This window comes from Haemaphysalis longicornis, unplaced genomic scaffold, assembly GCF_048455015.1.
Source record: "Haemaphysalis longicornis isolate Haplotype H1 unplaced genomic scaffold, Haemaphysalis longicornis Haplotype H1 scaffold_2, whole genome shotgun sequence".
In the NCBI taxonomy this organism is placed as follows: domain Eukaryota; kingdom Metazoa; phylum Arthropoda; class Arachnida; order Ixodida; family Ixodidae; genus Haemaphysalis; species Haemaphysalis longicornis.
Window position 1 is genome coordinate 118,811,722 of NW_027526295.1, and position 13,040 is coordinate 118,824,761.

General features: G+C 48.4%; 1 pseudogene; it reads right to left on the bottom strand.

The window, feature by feature from the left end:
* The window catches only part of LOC144168247 (peptidase M20 domain-containing protein 2-like), a 34,917-nt pseudogene that overhangs the window by 19,619 nt on the left and 2,258 nt on the right, over positions 1-13,040 (bottom strand).

The window sequence follows — 13,040 nt, forward strand, 5'->3', positions numbered from 1 at the left end:
TTAGTCGCGGACGCGGATTATATTGTAAGCCCGTCTCCGCGCTGCTCGCAGAGGATATATGTAGCAGATGAAGGTCTGCGGGCGCGCACCTCACGACAAGACGACTCTGTCGTGTGCTGATCCCCGAGTATAATTATGCATTGTCCATGGTACTTTTGTTGAATATTCCCGAATTTAACACAGACTGGCTTGTAAATGGTGGTGATCAATATCTGAGGTATAATATTGGCAAACGTAACTGGTGTGCTGTCAGGTATGAGTGCTCCGCTGATTATGTAAGCGCACAAAACCGATTTAAATCGTAGTGTATAGCCGTAGCATGAACATCTGAGGAACCGGTGGTTACGGAGACACGGCTAGTAAATTCAGGTCAGTGTAACTACAGTCGGCACCATCATACGCCGGTTCCGCGACGCTGGCCTGTGACACACACTTGGCGCTTATACAGACCGAAAATACCACACTAAGATCTCGTCGGAAACATTTGCACTCTCGTAAACACACCCCATTTGCGAACAGAGTGACTGCTTCACACAAACACGAATTTCAAACGCCCACAAACGGTAAATCTCAGTTGTGAACGTGCCGCAAAAGCAGCGGCGGCACTGGGGAGCGGGGTGCGGACTCCCGCGCCTGCTTTCGAAACGGGCCGCTAGGGGGATTTCAGTGGCGCCCCTACAGGCCGCGCTCGAGGCGTATAATGTAGTGACAAGGCCAACTTGGCGAGAGTAGCCGCATCCGAACTAAGCAATTGCTGCGGCGGCCATCATCTGCTAGGCTGTTCCAAGAGCAGAACGCTGCCCCAGATTTTTTATTCGCTTATCACACTGCCTGCCGAGCAGGCAGTGCAAAGCCGGCAAGGGAAAGTTACTGACAACAGCAGCGTGAGCATTCCACGTGCAAATCTCGAAATATGCGTTATTGGCGATTTGCTAAGTTAACAGAACGGGCCTTTCCGAGAACAAAGAAGGCCAGTATGCAAAGCACTGTGATAAGCGAACGGAACGATTTGGGGCTGCGCTCAGTCCCTGGAAGAGCCTAGCATACTAGGGCTGCCGCAACCAGTGCTTAGCGCGCATGCGGCAACCATCGTCCTGATTGCCTTGTCACTCCATCATATGGCGCTGATCAACCGATCGGTCGACGCTCCCGTGATACTGACAAAAAAGTGGGTCGGTGTACATGGTCATTGTGGAGTAGTAGAGTAGTATTCATACTTTTAACCCGACAAAAAGGACCCACAATCAGATTGGGGCAAATCATGGGTACGAGTGGGGAATAGGGGTAAAAAATTACTTGCAGGTCTATGGGCACGTTGCGCTGACGCTTGCCTCGCAAGCAGCAGCGCCGTTTTCTATATACTGGTGGTTTGGGGGGTCATTTCTGTTGTGAACGATGCCACGCATATCACCGGCTGGGCTCGTAGCCTTCATATTACGTAAGTGTCGGCGCCCTGTCCCAGACGCCGACACCCGGGTTAATCACGAGTCACGCCCGGGCGCCGACACAAAGAATGCATCTAAGGTAACGTCATGATAACAAGGCGGAGAAGAACAAACAGCTTAAGTCGCACAGGCAAAATAACAAATGGCCGGGAGGAAACGATGCAATCATCACGGCCGTCTTTATTTACACCGTGTCTAAGTGTCAACCCCCTAGATTGTTGGTACGGCATGCAGCAGGCAGTGGGTGATAACTGCTCGAGAAATCTCCGCTCCTTTATCGATGCCCTAGCGTGCGCTGGAGATTACTTTAGTAGGAAAAGTGCTGCGCTCACAGCGGCCTTGGTGTGGTGCAACGTGCCTGTTGGTGGGTAGTTAGGAATGCGCTCACATCGCCTTCTTCTCCCTCCCGGACTTGAGAATCGTCGGGACGTGCACGCTCTGCTGCAGCCTCAGAAGATCGCAGCTGAGGATCTCGCGCTGCGCTAACAAGACGCATATTTGCATCGTTCTAGCCTTGTTTCACGGCGTCATTTGCGGCCGGCCGCCCCCCTCGTAGTTTGCACAGTTTTTCGTTCTTTTGCTGTCATGCGTATTTTATGCTACGTTTCTGCCAACTGTCTTCTGCACTCGTTTCACACTCCATTTTACGCTCACACGGACGACTGCAAGCGGTGACGCATCCAAAAGCTGCAAAGATGCAGGCGTCGCGCTTCCCCCGCCTTAAGGCGTCCTAAAACAAAAAAAGTACTACCGGTAAGGGCGCAGACAGCTACAGATTTCCACACATTGCTGCCTCATGCACTTGAAGGTACCCTTTTCTGCGCGAAGCAGATCGCTTGTCACTGCACTTGGTCGATGATGATGATGATACCCTCAAAGCTTTTGACACGTACCCACAAGGGGTGATTGGCCAGGGCTAAATCAATTGCTGAAATTCGTGAGGACCACGAAATACTAATTCGTTACCCGAATGAGCGAGGCCGTAAAATGAAACTTCGTTATTATGGAAACCAGAATTACCCATTACTTCTTACCCTTCGGCACTTCAAGCGACCTGAAGCTGGAAGAGAAGCTTGATTATAATTATATATGTTTATATATTGATTACAATTATATATATATATATATATATATATATATATATATATATTTGTATATATATATACAGTAATACTTTGTTAACACGAACTCGCATATCTCGAAAAATCGGCTAAGTCAAAATTTTCCGCGGCACCGAACATTTTCCTATACGTCCCATGTATATTTTTCCCTTTATCTGGAAGTAATTTTGTGTCGGATTGCGGATAACTCGAAATCTTGACTGGGAGTTGAACGAAAATTCCGCCGCCGGACCATTTCACTAGATTTGCGCGATGCTGCCACGCCCGAAGTCCGTCGATTTTTTTTCTTATTTAGCCGCGCCTGCCATACGTCGATGCTTTCCGCGAACGCGAAGTGCGCGAAGTCTCAGCCAAGCGACATATCAATTTTGTCAAGCAACCCTGTGGCACGTCATGTGACACATGCGCTGAGCAGGGAAGCTCTCTGCCCACGCTTGGCGTAGTTTGTCTCGTTCGCTTTGTGCAGTGCACATGAATCATGTGCAGTGCCCATGATGCAGTGCATATGATTGCAGTGCTCGTGACGCCAAAATCGTTCAAACGGCCACTAACGTAGGCGACGGCGGAGATGACGGCGATGACGAACCACCTCGAGAGGTGCCGACATCTTTTGAGACGAGAAATTTGGTGCGCTTGCTTCGAAATAAGGTCGAGTGCAGCGGCGGGGAAGATCCACTGATGCGATGCGTCAAGCAGCTGGAGGACGCCTTCCTAGGCCCGAGTACGACCGTACCCGCCGCGGTGGCTCAGTGGCTAAGGCGTTGCGCTGCTGAGCACGAGGTCGCGGGTTCGATTCCCGGCCGTGGCGGCCGCTTTTCTGATGGAGGCGAAAAGCAAAAACGCCCGTGTGTACGAGATTTCGGCGCACGATAAAGATCCCCAGGTGGTCAAAATTAATCCGGAGCCCTCCACTACGGCGCGCCTCATCGCCTGCGTTATGTCGGCGCGTTAAACCCTACAATCAATCAATCAATCAATCAGTACGACCGCAAAGCAGACGAGCATTAGGCAGATTTTCTCTCCTAAAAAAAATGGCAGTGCGGCAAAACCCAGCCGGTTAAACTCTCTTATATGTTATTTTTTTCTCTTTTAAACCTGCACGAGAAGAAAGATTAGAAACTGCCGCTGAAGAGCCGGTAAGTAGTAGTGATTTTTCTGAAGTGCGCTCATTTTTCCCGGCGATTAGCGCAACCATGCTTATCTCGAAAATCCGTTTATGTCGAAATTCTGCGTGGTTTTTACGACTTCGAGTTAACCAGGTATTGCTGTATATATATATATATATATATATATATATATATATATATATATATATATATATATATATATATATATATATATATATATATATATATCCCAAAAGCAGCTAACTAGCTGCCGAGAAGCGGCGACAGGGGAGAAAAAAACGTTCGATTGTGTGTCCGGGAGCTGGCACCGCACACATTGCTCCGTAGGTTAAAATCCTGTTCTACAAAAAAAGATATTTAGTCGCCGAATCCTGCAGCGCAGCTCGGTGAAGGTCACTTCCCATTGCCGGGAACTACGAAACTGAACATTCAAAGCGAAATTTAAATGTTGTTACTTTTGAAATGATAGGAGTGCGTCTGAAAGAGTAGAGTCTAAATACCAATAACGTCGTAATCTTGAACATGCAAAAAGAGCCAGATTAGGTATGCCGAACTGAATGGGAGCTGTAACAGCGAGATCAGCTAAATAATCCGCTAGCTGGATCCTTCTGATGTCCGAATGGCCAGGGACCCAAGCCAAACGTACCTACTTCACGTGCCTGGAACTCGGCCGCCCAGCTTTGTATCAGTCCCGTTTGCTTCCCTCTTCCTCTTTTGCTCCTCGCATCGCCCCGCGAGAAGCCCTTCGGGTCGCACTCCAGCGTCTCGGGCTGCTCAGCCGCACACTGATGGACCAGCTTTTTTGGACGGGGCCCAGCTCCATCCGGCAAGAAGCATTCCGACTTCTCCTGGCCTTCCTCTAGGAGACGAACCTCATACAACACCTGTAGGCCAATGCCTGCAGCCAGTCTTACGCACTGCGTACTCTTTCTTTCTCTATCTCCCTCGTTCTCTGTCCCCATTTGTTCTCGCCCCCCTCGCCTCTGTCCCCATTTGTTCTCTGTCCCCTTTTCATTCCCCTTCTCTCCTTCCACCGGACTTCCAGTCCACTTTTTCTTCACTTTCTGAATTAACAAAGCGCTCACTCACTCACGCGTTCGCGGTACAACGGCAGCGTCTGTTTTGTCACGCAACCCGTACGTCACTAAAGCCGCAATGCAAGCAAGGAAGTAGGAGGTGAACTGTCAATCCATCACCCAGCCTGTGAAGAGTTGTTTTTAACATCGGAACTGTTGTACAAGCCGTACGTTCCCCGGGTAAAGAACAGCAAGGAAAATCCGAGTGCTCGTGAGCGCGTGCTCCGCGGCGACCGCCCAGCGTCCTCGGCACGCCCCCAAAAAATTTCAAAACGAAACTGGTAGAAAGCTTGAGGAGGAGGAGGAGGAATAAACTTTATTTATGCGAGCCTTAGGTGCTGCTGTCTGGGCACCCGCCTGGTGGGGGGTTTCCTCTAGTCCGGGATACCCTGGCCTGCACTGGCCACCCGGGCCCTCTCTACCAGGCTACGCTGGGAGGAGAGGTCGGAGCTGGTCAGTTGTGCCACCCACTGCTCGTAAGTAGGTTGGAGATTGGGAATAAGGGACGGGGTTTGTTGACACTCCCATACCAGATGGTATAGGGTGCCAGGATGGGGGCAGTATTTGCAAGATGCGGGGTAGAGGGTGGGGTACATTGCATGGAGTAGGGTATTGTGGGGGTAAGAGTTTGTTTGTAGTCGCCGGAGTATTGTACCTTCGGTTCTAGATAGGTGTGGGTGGGGTGCTGGGTATTGTTGGCGCCCGCGCCGGTAGTGGGCGAGTATATCGGCATATTTTCTCAGGGGCGTGGGCTTGAGGATGTCGCCATCTTGAAGTTTGTCACCCTCTCGGGAAACGGCCCGGTGTGTATGCGCGCGGGCGGCGGCGTGTGCCGACTCACTTCCTTTGAGGGCTTCGTGGCCAGGTGTCCAGACAATCTGTAGTTCAGGAAGTTGCTTAATTTGTTTTAGTATAGCCAATGCTGGTAAGGATATTCGTCCGATCAAGAAATTGCGGCATGCAGCTTGGGAGTCTGTCAGTATTACTGTGTAGTTTTCGCAAGTGGTGGCAGCTAGGGCGATAGCAACTTCTTCGGCTGTTTCTATAGATTTTGTAATGGTCGTGACTGCGGTTAACTCTTTTCCGTTGGCGTCGGTCACACTGGCAGCGTGCGCAGATTTGTGGGGGTATGGAGAGGCGTCTGCATAGCGACTGAAGGGGAGGTGGTCATACTGCACATGGATTGCTCGTGCTCTTGCTGCTCGTCGTGCCTTGTTATAGGTCGGATGCATATTACGTGGGATTGGAGCCACTCTGATGTGTTGTCGAATTGGTCCGGGGATGCGTGTCTTCTCGTCTGGTTGTTGTGGGGTCGAATACCCTAGCCGGCGGAGGGTCGCTCTTCCCGTGGTGGTGAGTTGGAGGCGTGTGAATTGAGAAATTCGGTGCGCTTCTTGGATTTCTTCCCACGTATTGTGGACGCCCAGTTGCAGTAACTTGCTTGTTGCCGTTTTAGGGGGCAATCCTAGTGCGGTTTTGTAGGCTTGCCGTATCGCGGTGTTCAGTTTGTTTTGTTCGGAGGGTTTCAGGGCTAGGTAAGGAGCACTGTATGCAATCCGGCTGATAAGGATGGCTTGGATTATGCGCAGAGTATCTGATTCTTGGAGGCCAAATCTTCGGTGAGAAACTCGATGGATAAGATGCATTAATTGTGAGAGAGTACGTTGGAGTGGCAAAATTGTTTGGGCACCCGACCCGTCTTTGGGAATAGTGAGTCCCAAAATTCGGAGGTGGGGGACGTTAAGAACGGGTTGATTATTGATGCTGAGTTCAGGATCCGGTATAGAGTTGGCGCGCTGTTTAGGTGTTCGTTTACACAGTGTAAGTAAGGCGGATTTTTCTGGGGCACATTCCAACCCCCGGGCTTGCAAATATTGTTGTACTACTTGGATGGCACTTTGGAGGGCGTCTTGTTGGTCACCTATGGAGCCCGTAGGAGTCCAGAGTGTCAGATCGTCGGCGTATAGGGCGTGTCGCAGGTTGGGGATAGTTGTCAACAGAGGAGGTAGATCTTTCATACCGATGTTGAACAGTAATGGAGATATCACTGAGCCTTGGGGGGTTCCTTTAGGCATAGTTTTGAAAACGTCGGAACGGAGGTGCCCGATTCCCACCGTTGCAGTGCGATTGGTTAAGAATGAGGCAACGTAGTCGTAGAGACGTTGGCCGCAGTTAGTAGAGGCGAGACCTTGTAAGATTGCTTGATGAGTGATGTTGTCAAATGCTCCTTTGATGTCTAGAGCCAGGATCGAGAATTTGTGGTGATTGGTAAGTTTGTCAATGATATCTTCTTTCAGTTGAAGTAGAACATCTTGGGGTGAGAGGTGTGAGCGGAATCCATACATCGTATTCGGGAAGTAACCGTTGTCCTCTATGTGGGGTGAAAGTCGGTTGTGGACCATGTGTTCTAGGAGTTTTCCAACACATGAGGTTAATGAGATGGGCCGCAAATTTTTTGTATTCAGAGGTTTTCCCGGCTTGGGTATGAGGGTTATTTCTGCGTGTTTCCATTGTGGTGGTAGGGAGCCAGATGTCCATTGGTTGTTGATGTACTGTAGTAGGCTTTCGAGGGCTATTGGGTCGAGGTTGCGAAGTAGTTTGTTCGGAATTTTGTCTTTTCCTGGGGTGGTGTTTCTTGTGAGGTTACGCACTGCGGCTTCCATTTCGGCTATTGAAAAAGGTTCATCTAAGTCTAGATTGGGGGTACCGGTGTATGGTGGGATAACTTGCGTTTGGTTTGCCGATGTTGCTTTGAGGGGTTTCTCTAGTTCTTGTATGAGGTCTTGCTCAGTGCCCGGATGGTTGTGTATCAGTCTACGTAGTTGATGCGCCGTCGTCGATTTGGATTCTTTTGTTCCCATGCGAGTAAATTCCCAGCACTCATGAGCGCGTGCCTCACAGCGACCGCCGAGTCCCCGTCTCGCGCAATGGCCTTGGGAAAAAAAAGAAAAACTAAAGCGCTGTCGCACACGCTACCGCGCATGTAAAAAACAACTCCAGCGCTAATGCTACATATGAAAAGACGTTCTGAGAGGTAGAGGTCATCGCGGCAGCCGCATTCTCTAGAAGACATTCTTGATGATTCGATACATGGCTACGAGTGTGCATATTCTTCCTGAGTCCATCACGAAGAGCTGGTGGAAGTCTGCAATGGTGAGGATGACTTTGCATCCACAACTCGCCGGTAAGAAGACGACGACCTCTTGGATGCACATGACGGCGACTACTGGCACCGTAGCCATGCAAATAAACAATGATACTAAAACTTAACTCTGTGTCGCACAATGTCACCTACAATAGTTCCGCCATTTAAGTCTTGCGCGTGAGTGCAAGCTTCCCCGATTTTTTTTGTGTTACGAGTGATACTAAGGGATACAGTGCCGACCCAGCATTTCTTCCACTTGTAGTGAACTGCTTCTGAGTGTTTTTTTTATTTTATGGAGTTTGACTGGATCTACTTCATGGGCGTCTACATTGGAATGATGTTACTTACTTCTTAAAGCCACGTGAGATTTAGTGTAACATGCCCAATCAGAACAGGCTCTTGTAATCTTGCCGAGTGCGGCAGTTGTACAGGTGTTGAAGGTTGGCTGTGTACTATCCGCGAAGGGGTTATGGTGCGTAGGCCGTCAAGAAAATTATAATCGTAACCATGTTTCTAAACTATGAAGACAGCTGTAATCTTCCACTCATCCACACACCCTGGGTGCTTACCTCCGTATTCTGCTCGGAAGGCAGTCGGGAGGACGTAGCGCCGCTGAACCTCAAAGAAAATCGCAGAGCACATCGTGCGCCTTGTGCTCCTCGAACCTGGTCTCCGGGTTTTCCCACAGGAAGCGGCCCACAGAGTGCAGCTTCTCGGCCCTGGATGCCACGGCGCCGCCCACAATTGTGCCGGCATCGACTTTCGGCTGTGGCTGTACAAATAATATGCGAGGCGAAACTTGCTGGAGGGCTTTCAGTGTCACTTTATTTTTTTATACGCATCTGAGAACATGACACATATAAACCTGACTTTTTAACTTCAAGCATCGATACAACATTTACAAAGGTCAATATTGTTTACCGTGGTTGGCATACGTAGCTTTGTTGCGCAGCAGCAGGCCACATGAGGACCAAGGCGGACCAGATTAATTATGTGTATGTAGTGTGAGAGTATAGTGAATAAATGGTTCATACCATGCCTGCAAACTGTTCGAAATTGACTATCTGGGTTGCGAAGCCTCACATTGACTCAAGGCAACTGTCTTTGGAGCGAAACGCGACATTCGTAGGAGTATTTTGGTGGCCTATGGTTTTTTATAAATTTTCGTTCGCCCGCCCTCTGTGCTCCTTGAATGTGTACGCGTATTGAGAATAGTAGCGTACGTCTTGAAGAGGTTATGTGAGCGTGTTTTCGTCTATGAAGACAGAAACCAGTGCTGCCGACTGTGCGGATGAGATTTGTAAGCACCAATTACGGAATGCTAATATCCTCATCACCTCTGGTGAATTACAACAAAGATCGGCAAAGATCGGCAAAGATCTATACAACAACATATGGCTTTCGGGGCACATTCCTTGCTCTTGGAGGGACGCCATAGTAGTGGCTTTCCTGAAGGAAGGGAAGGACCCTTCCTCTCCCGCTAGCTATCGGCCCATCGCCCTTACAAGCTGCCTGTGCAAGCTCCTCGAGAAGGTGATAAACAGGAGACGTGTACTTTCTTGAGTACAACGGTCTTCTCGAGGGCTGCCAGGCAGGCTTCAGGGCGGGGCGATCTACCAATGACCAACTTGTCGCCCTTGAATCATACATAAAGGACGCTTTCATTCACAAACAGTTTTGCACAACGGTGTTTTTTTACCTTGAGAAGGCCTATCACACCACCTGGCGTTACGGGATCCTCAGTGACCTAAAGTCTTTGGGTGTTTCGGGCCATATGCTCAACACCCTTGCTAGTTATTTCCTCGTAAGAACGTTTCGCGTGAGAGTGGGTAGCGCACTATCAAGAGTTCATGTGCAAGAAAACGGCGTTCCGCAAGGTGGAGTTGTAAGCTGCACTCTGTTCATAGTTAAGATGAACTCCCTTGGGAAGGCATTGCCACCTACAATTTCTTATTCAATGTATGTAGACGACATCTAGGTATCTTTTATATCATGCAATATGTCCATCTGTGAGCGTCAAGTCCAGCTCGGTGTCAAAAAACTTGCCAGCTGGGCAGACAAGAACGGTTTTAAACTTAACCCAGAAAAAAGCACCTGTGTTGTCTTCTCCAGGAAGCGTGGGATCCATCAGGACCCAGCCATTATCCTTAATGGCGTATCGATTCCTGTGAGGAAGGAACACAAGTTTTTAGGTGTGGTGTTGGATGAAAGGCTTACGTTCATCCCTCACATTAAACAATTGAAACATAAATGTCTAAAGGCTCTCAACATTCTTTAAATCTTGTCCCACCAGTCCTATGGAACGGATAAGCAACTCCTGTTACGTATTTTCACAAGCCTAGTGGGGTCTAGATTGGACTATGGGAGTGTTGTGTATGGTTCAGCCACTAAAACAGCACTTAAAATGCTCGACCCAGTGCTTCACGTGGGGCTTCGCCTCTCTTGTGGCGGATACCGTACGAGCCCTGTACAGAGTCCTTATGCAGAGTGTCACAAATGGTGCTTATCACACCAGCGAACCTATGTTGACTTGTTATATGCCTCTAAAATTTCATCAATGGACAACTATCCTTTTAAACCGGTTTTTAATGATACATTCACATCAAAGCTCTTTTTAAATCGCCCATCCGTTCCTGTTCCCTTCTCTCACAGAGTGAGGGACGAGGTCACTATTCATGAGGTCTCCTTTGTAGACACATTCAAGTCATCTATCACTGATCTTGTAGCACCACGGCATCTTCGTCCTGTTGCATGTGACTTGTCTTTCTTAAAATACAATAAGAAGAGGACACCAAAAAGTGGGATTTTGCAGCATTTCATGTATGTGCAGGATAAATACAAGGCTGCAAAGTTTTTCAGCGATGCATCAAACACGTTCACTGCAGTGTCTTGTGTGGCGCAGGGGCCGAATTTTGAAGTATACAGAACAATGAATGTAAAGACAAGTATTTTTACGGCAGAAGCATAAGGCATTTTTCTTGTTGTAAGTCACATAATTGAACATCATATTTCTGAATCCATCATCTATACAGATTCGCTGAGTGTCGTCCGTACATTGTCATCCGAAGAGTCCTCGAAAAACCATGTTGTTAACCTTGTCTTGAAATCAATTGTGCTGGCATATACTTCAAACCTTGAGGTGACTGTGTGTTGGGTGCCAGGCCACTCTGGCATCGGCGGAAATGAACTGGCGGATGAAATGGCCGCCAATGCTGCACTCCGAAACACAGTAGACATAACAATACCTTACACAGACCTCAAGCTACACATAAGACAGCACTTGCACTGAACATGGCAAACACACTGGAATGAACAGACAGACAACAAACTACATGTAATAAAGCCACACTTGGGACGGTACACATCTGACTCACATAACAGACACATGGAAGTCGCCTTGAGTAGGCTGCGGATTGGGCACACCCATGCAACGCACTCGTATCTGCTGACGGGATCTTCTAGACCCCAGTGCAGCAGGTGCGGTGAGGCCCTATCCGTAGTAGACATACTAATCACATGCAAGGCACTTCACACAACACGTCACAAACACTCCAGAGAACTCTACAGACAACATATTCCCCTACATCCATGAATGTTTCTAGGTGACGATGCAATGGTTTCCGTGAAACGTGTGTTTGAGTATTTATCAGACGTAAAGTTTTTAAACCTCATTTCCTAACACGCATAATCAAATCTGGCCCTATAAACCAGCCATCACCATTATCTTTAATTGATTTTACTATGTTCGGCTTACACGTTGTTATACCTACCCTTGTGTGGTAATCAATTCTCTTTATTAAATAACCTCTTCTTTGGCGTTCTTTGCCCTCGTTGGTCTTGCGCCATTAAACACTAACCATCATCATAATCATCTCATTCCGCGCTAGGTTTTGCTAGGTGGGCCAGTTGACTACGTGTAGTGGTTCCAGGAGCGTGGGCAGGCAGTAATGCAGCGCAAGTTTAAAGGGGCCATGCAGACAAAACATCTTTGGTTCATTCGAAAGACTGCCTCGTAAGGATCATACAGACACCATTTTTAACGTAAACGTCGCTTAAATAAGCTATATTTAGCAAAAAAGGAAGTGGCCATGCGACCCACTACATCATTTCCCGCAAGAGAACCTATGATGTTATATGCCCAGCTCTGATATTGGATGAGGCCGGCAAAAGCCAATGCAAATTACCCAGGGCTTAAAAGCTTGCGGAACGCGCATCTTGTGGCAACCTTTAGGGCACATTCTGTTTACAGCAGTAAGATGGTGGGGTAAACAGCGGAAGTTATGTAAAGACACGCACAAATAGAAGTACCGGTGCGTAGTGCTGTTGGCACTGCGCGCACTATGCTCGTTTTAGCTGTACAGCAGTGCGGCGTTTGGGGTTGTCTCGGACGACCCTGTGTGATTGGTGTAAGCGACGGTGTCTTATGTGACAATATTTGTAGAGCGAGAGCCACGCTTCACGAAAAGGGCTATCACGGATGACGGACGGTAGACAAGGCTTCGCAGTAGGCTGCAGAGCCTAATTCTGCGCTAGGTTTTGCTTTAAGACTGGTTCTTGTGGCAGAATTGCGAACGAAACAAGAACACGATTTGGCGGCAAAATCAAAATTTTAACTTAAATTGACTAGTTTGTTTAAAATAATTTTACAGCAGTAAGAATGGTGGGGTAAACTATGGAAGTTATGAAAGTACACGCAAATACAGAAGCACCAGTACTTACTGTTGTTACTGCGCGCACTGTCCTTGTTATAATGTACAGTAGTCTGACGCTTTGGGTTTTCTTTTTCACACGACACAGGCAGGTTAGCATAAGCGAGATTATCCAACGGTGGAGGTGGGTTCGATTCCCGGGCACGCGGCCGCTTTTCTGATGGAGGTGAAAAGCAAAAACGCCCGTGTGTTCGAGATGCCTGCGCACGTCAATGATCCCCAGGTGGTTAAAATTATTCCGGAGCCCTCCACTACGCCGCCCCTTATCGCCTGCTTTGCGTCGGTGCGTTAAACCTTACAATGAATCGAAATTTTCCTACGTGACCCTTGTCAGTCGAGTTTACCCCATGTTGCAAGAAACGATGACTACCTGCCGTAGCAAAAACGAGCCAGATGCATATACGATGAAAAACTAAG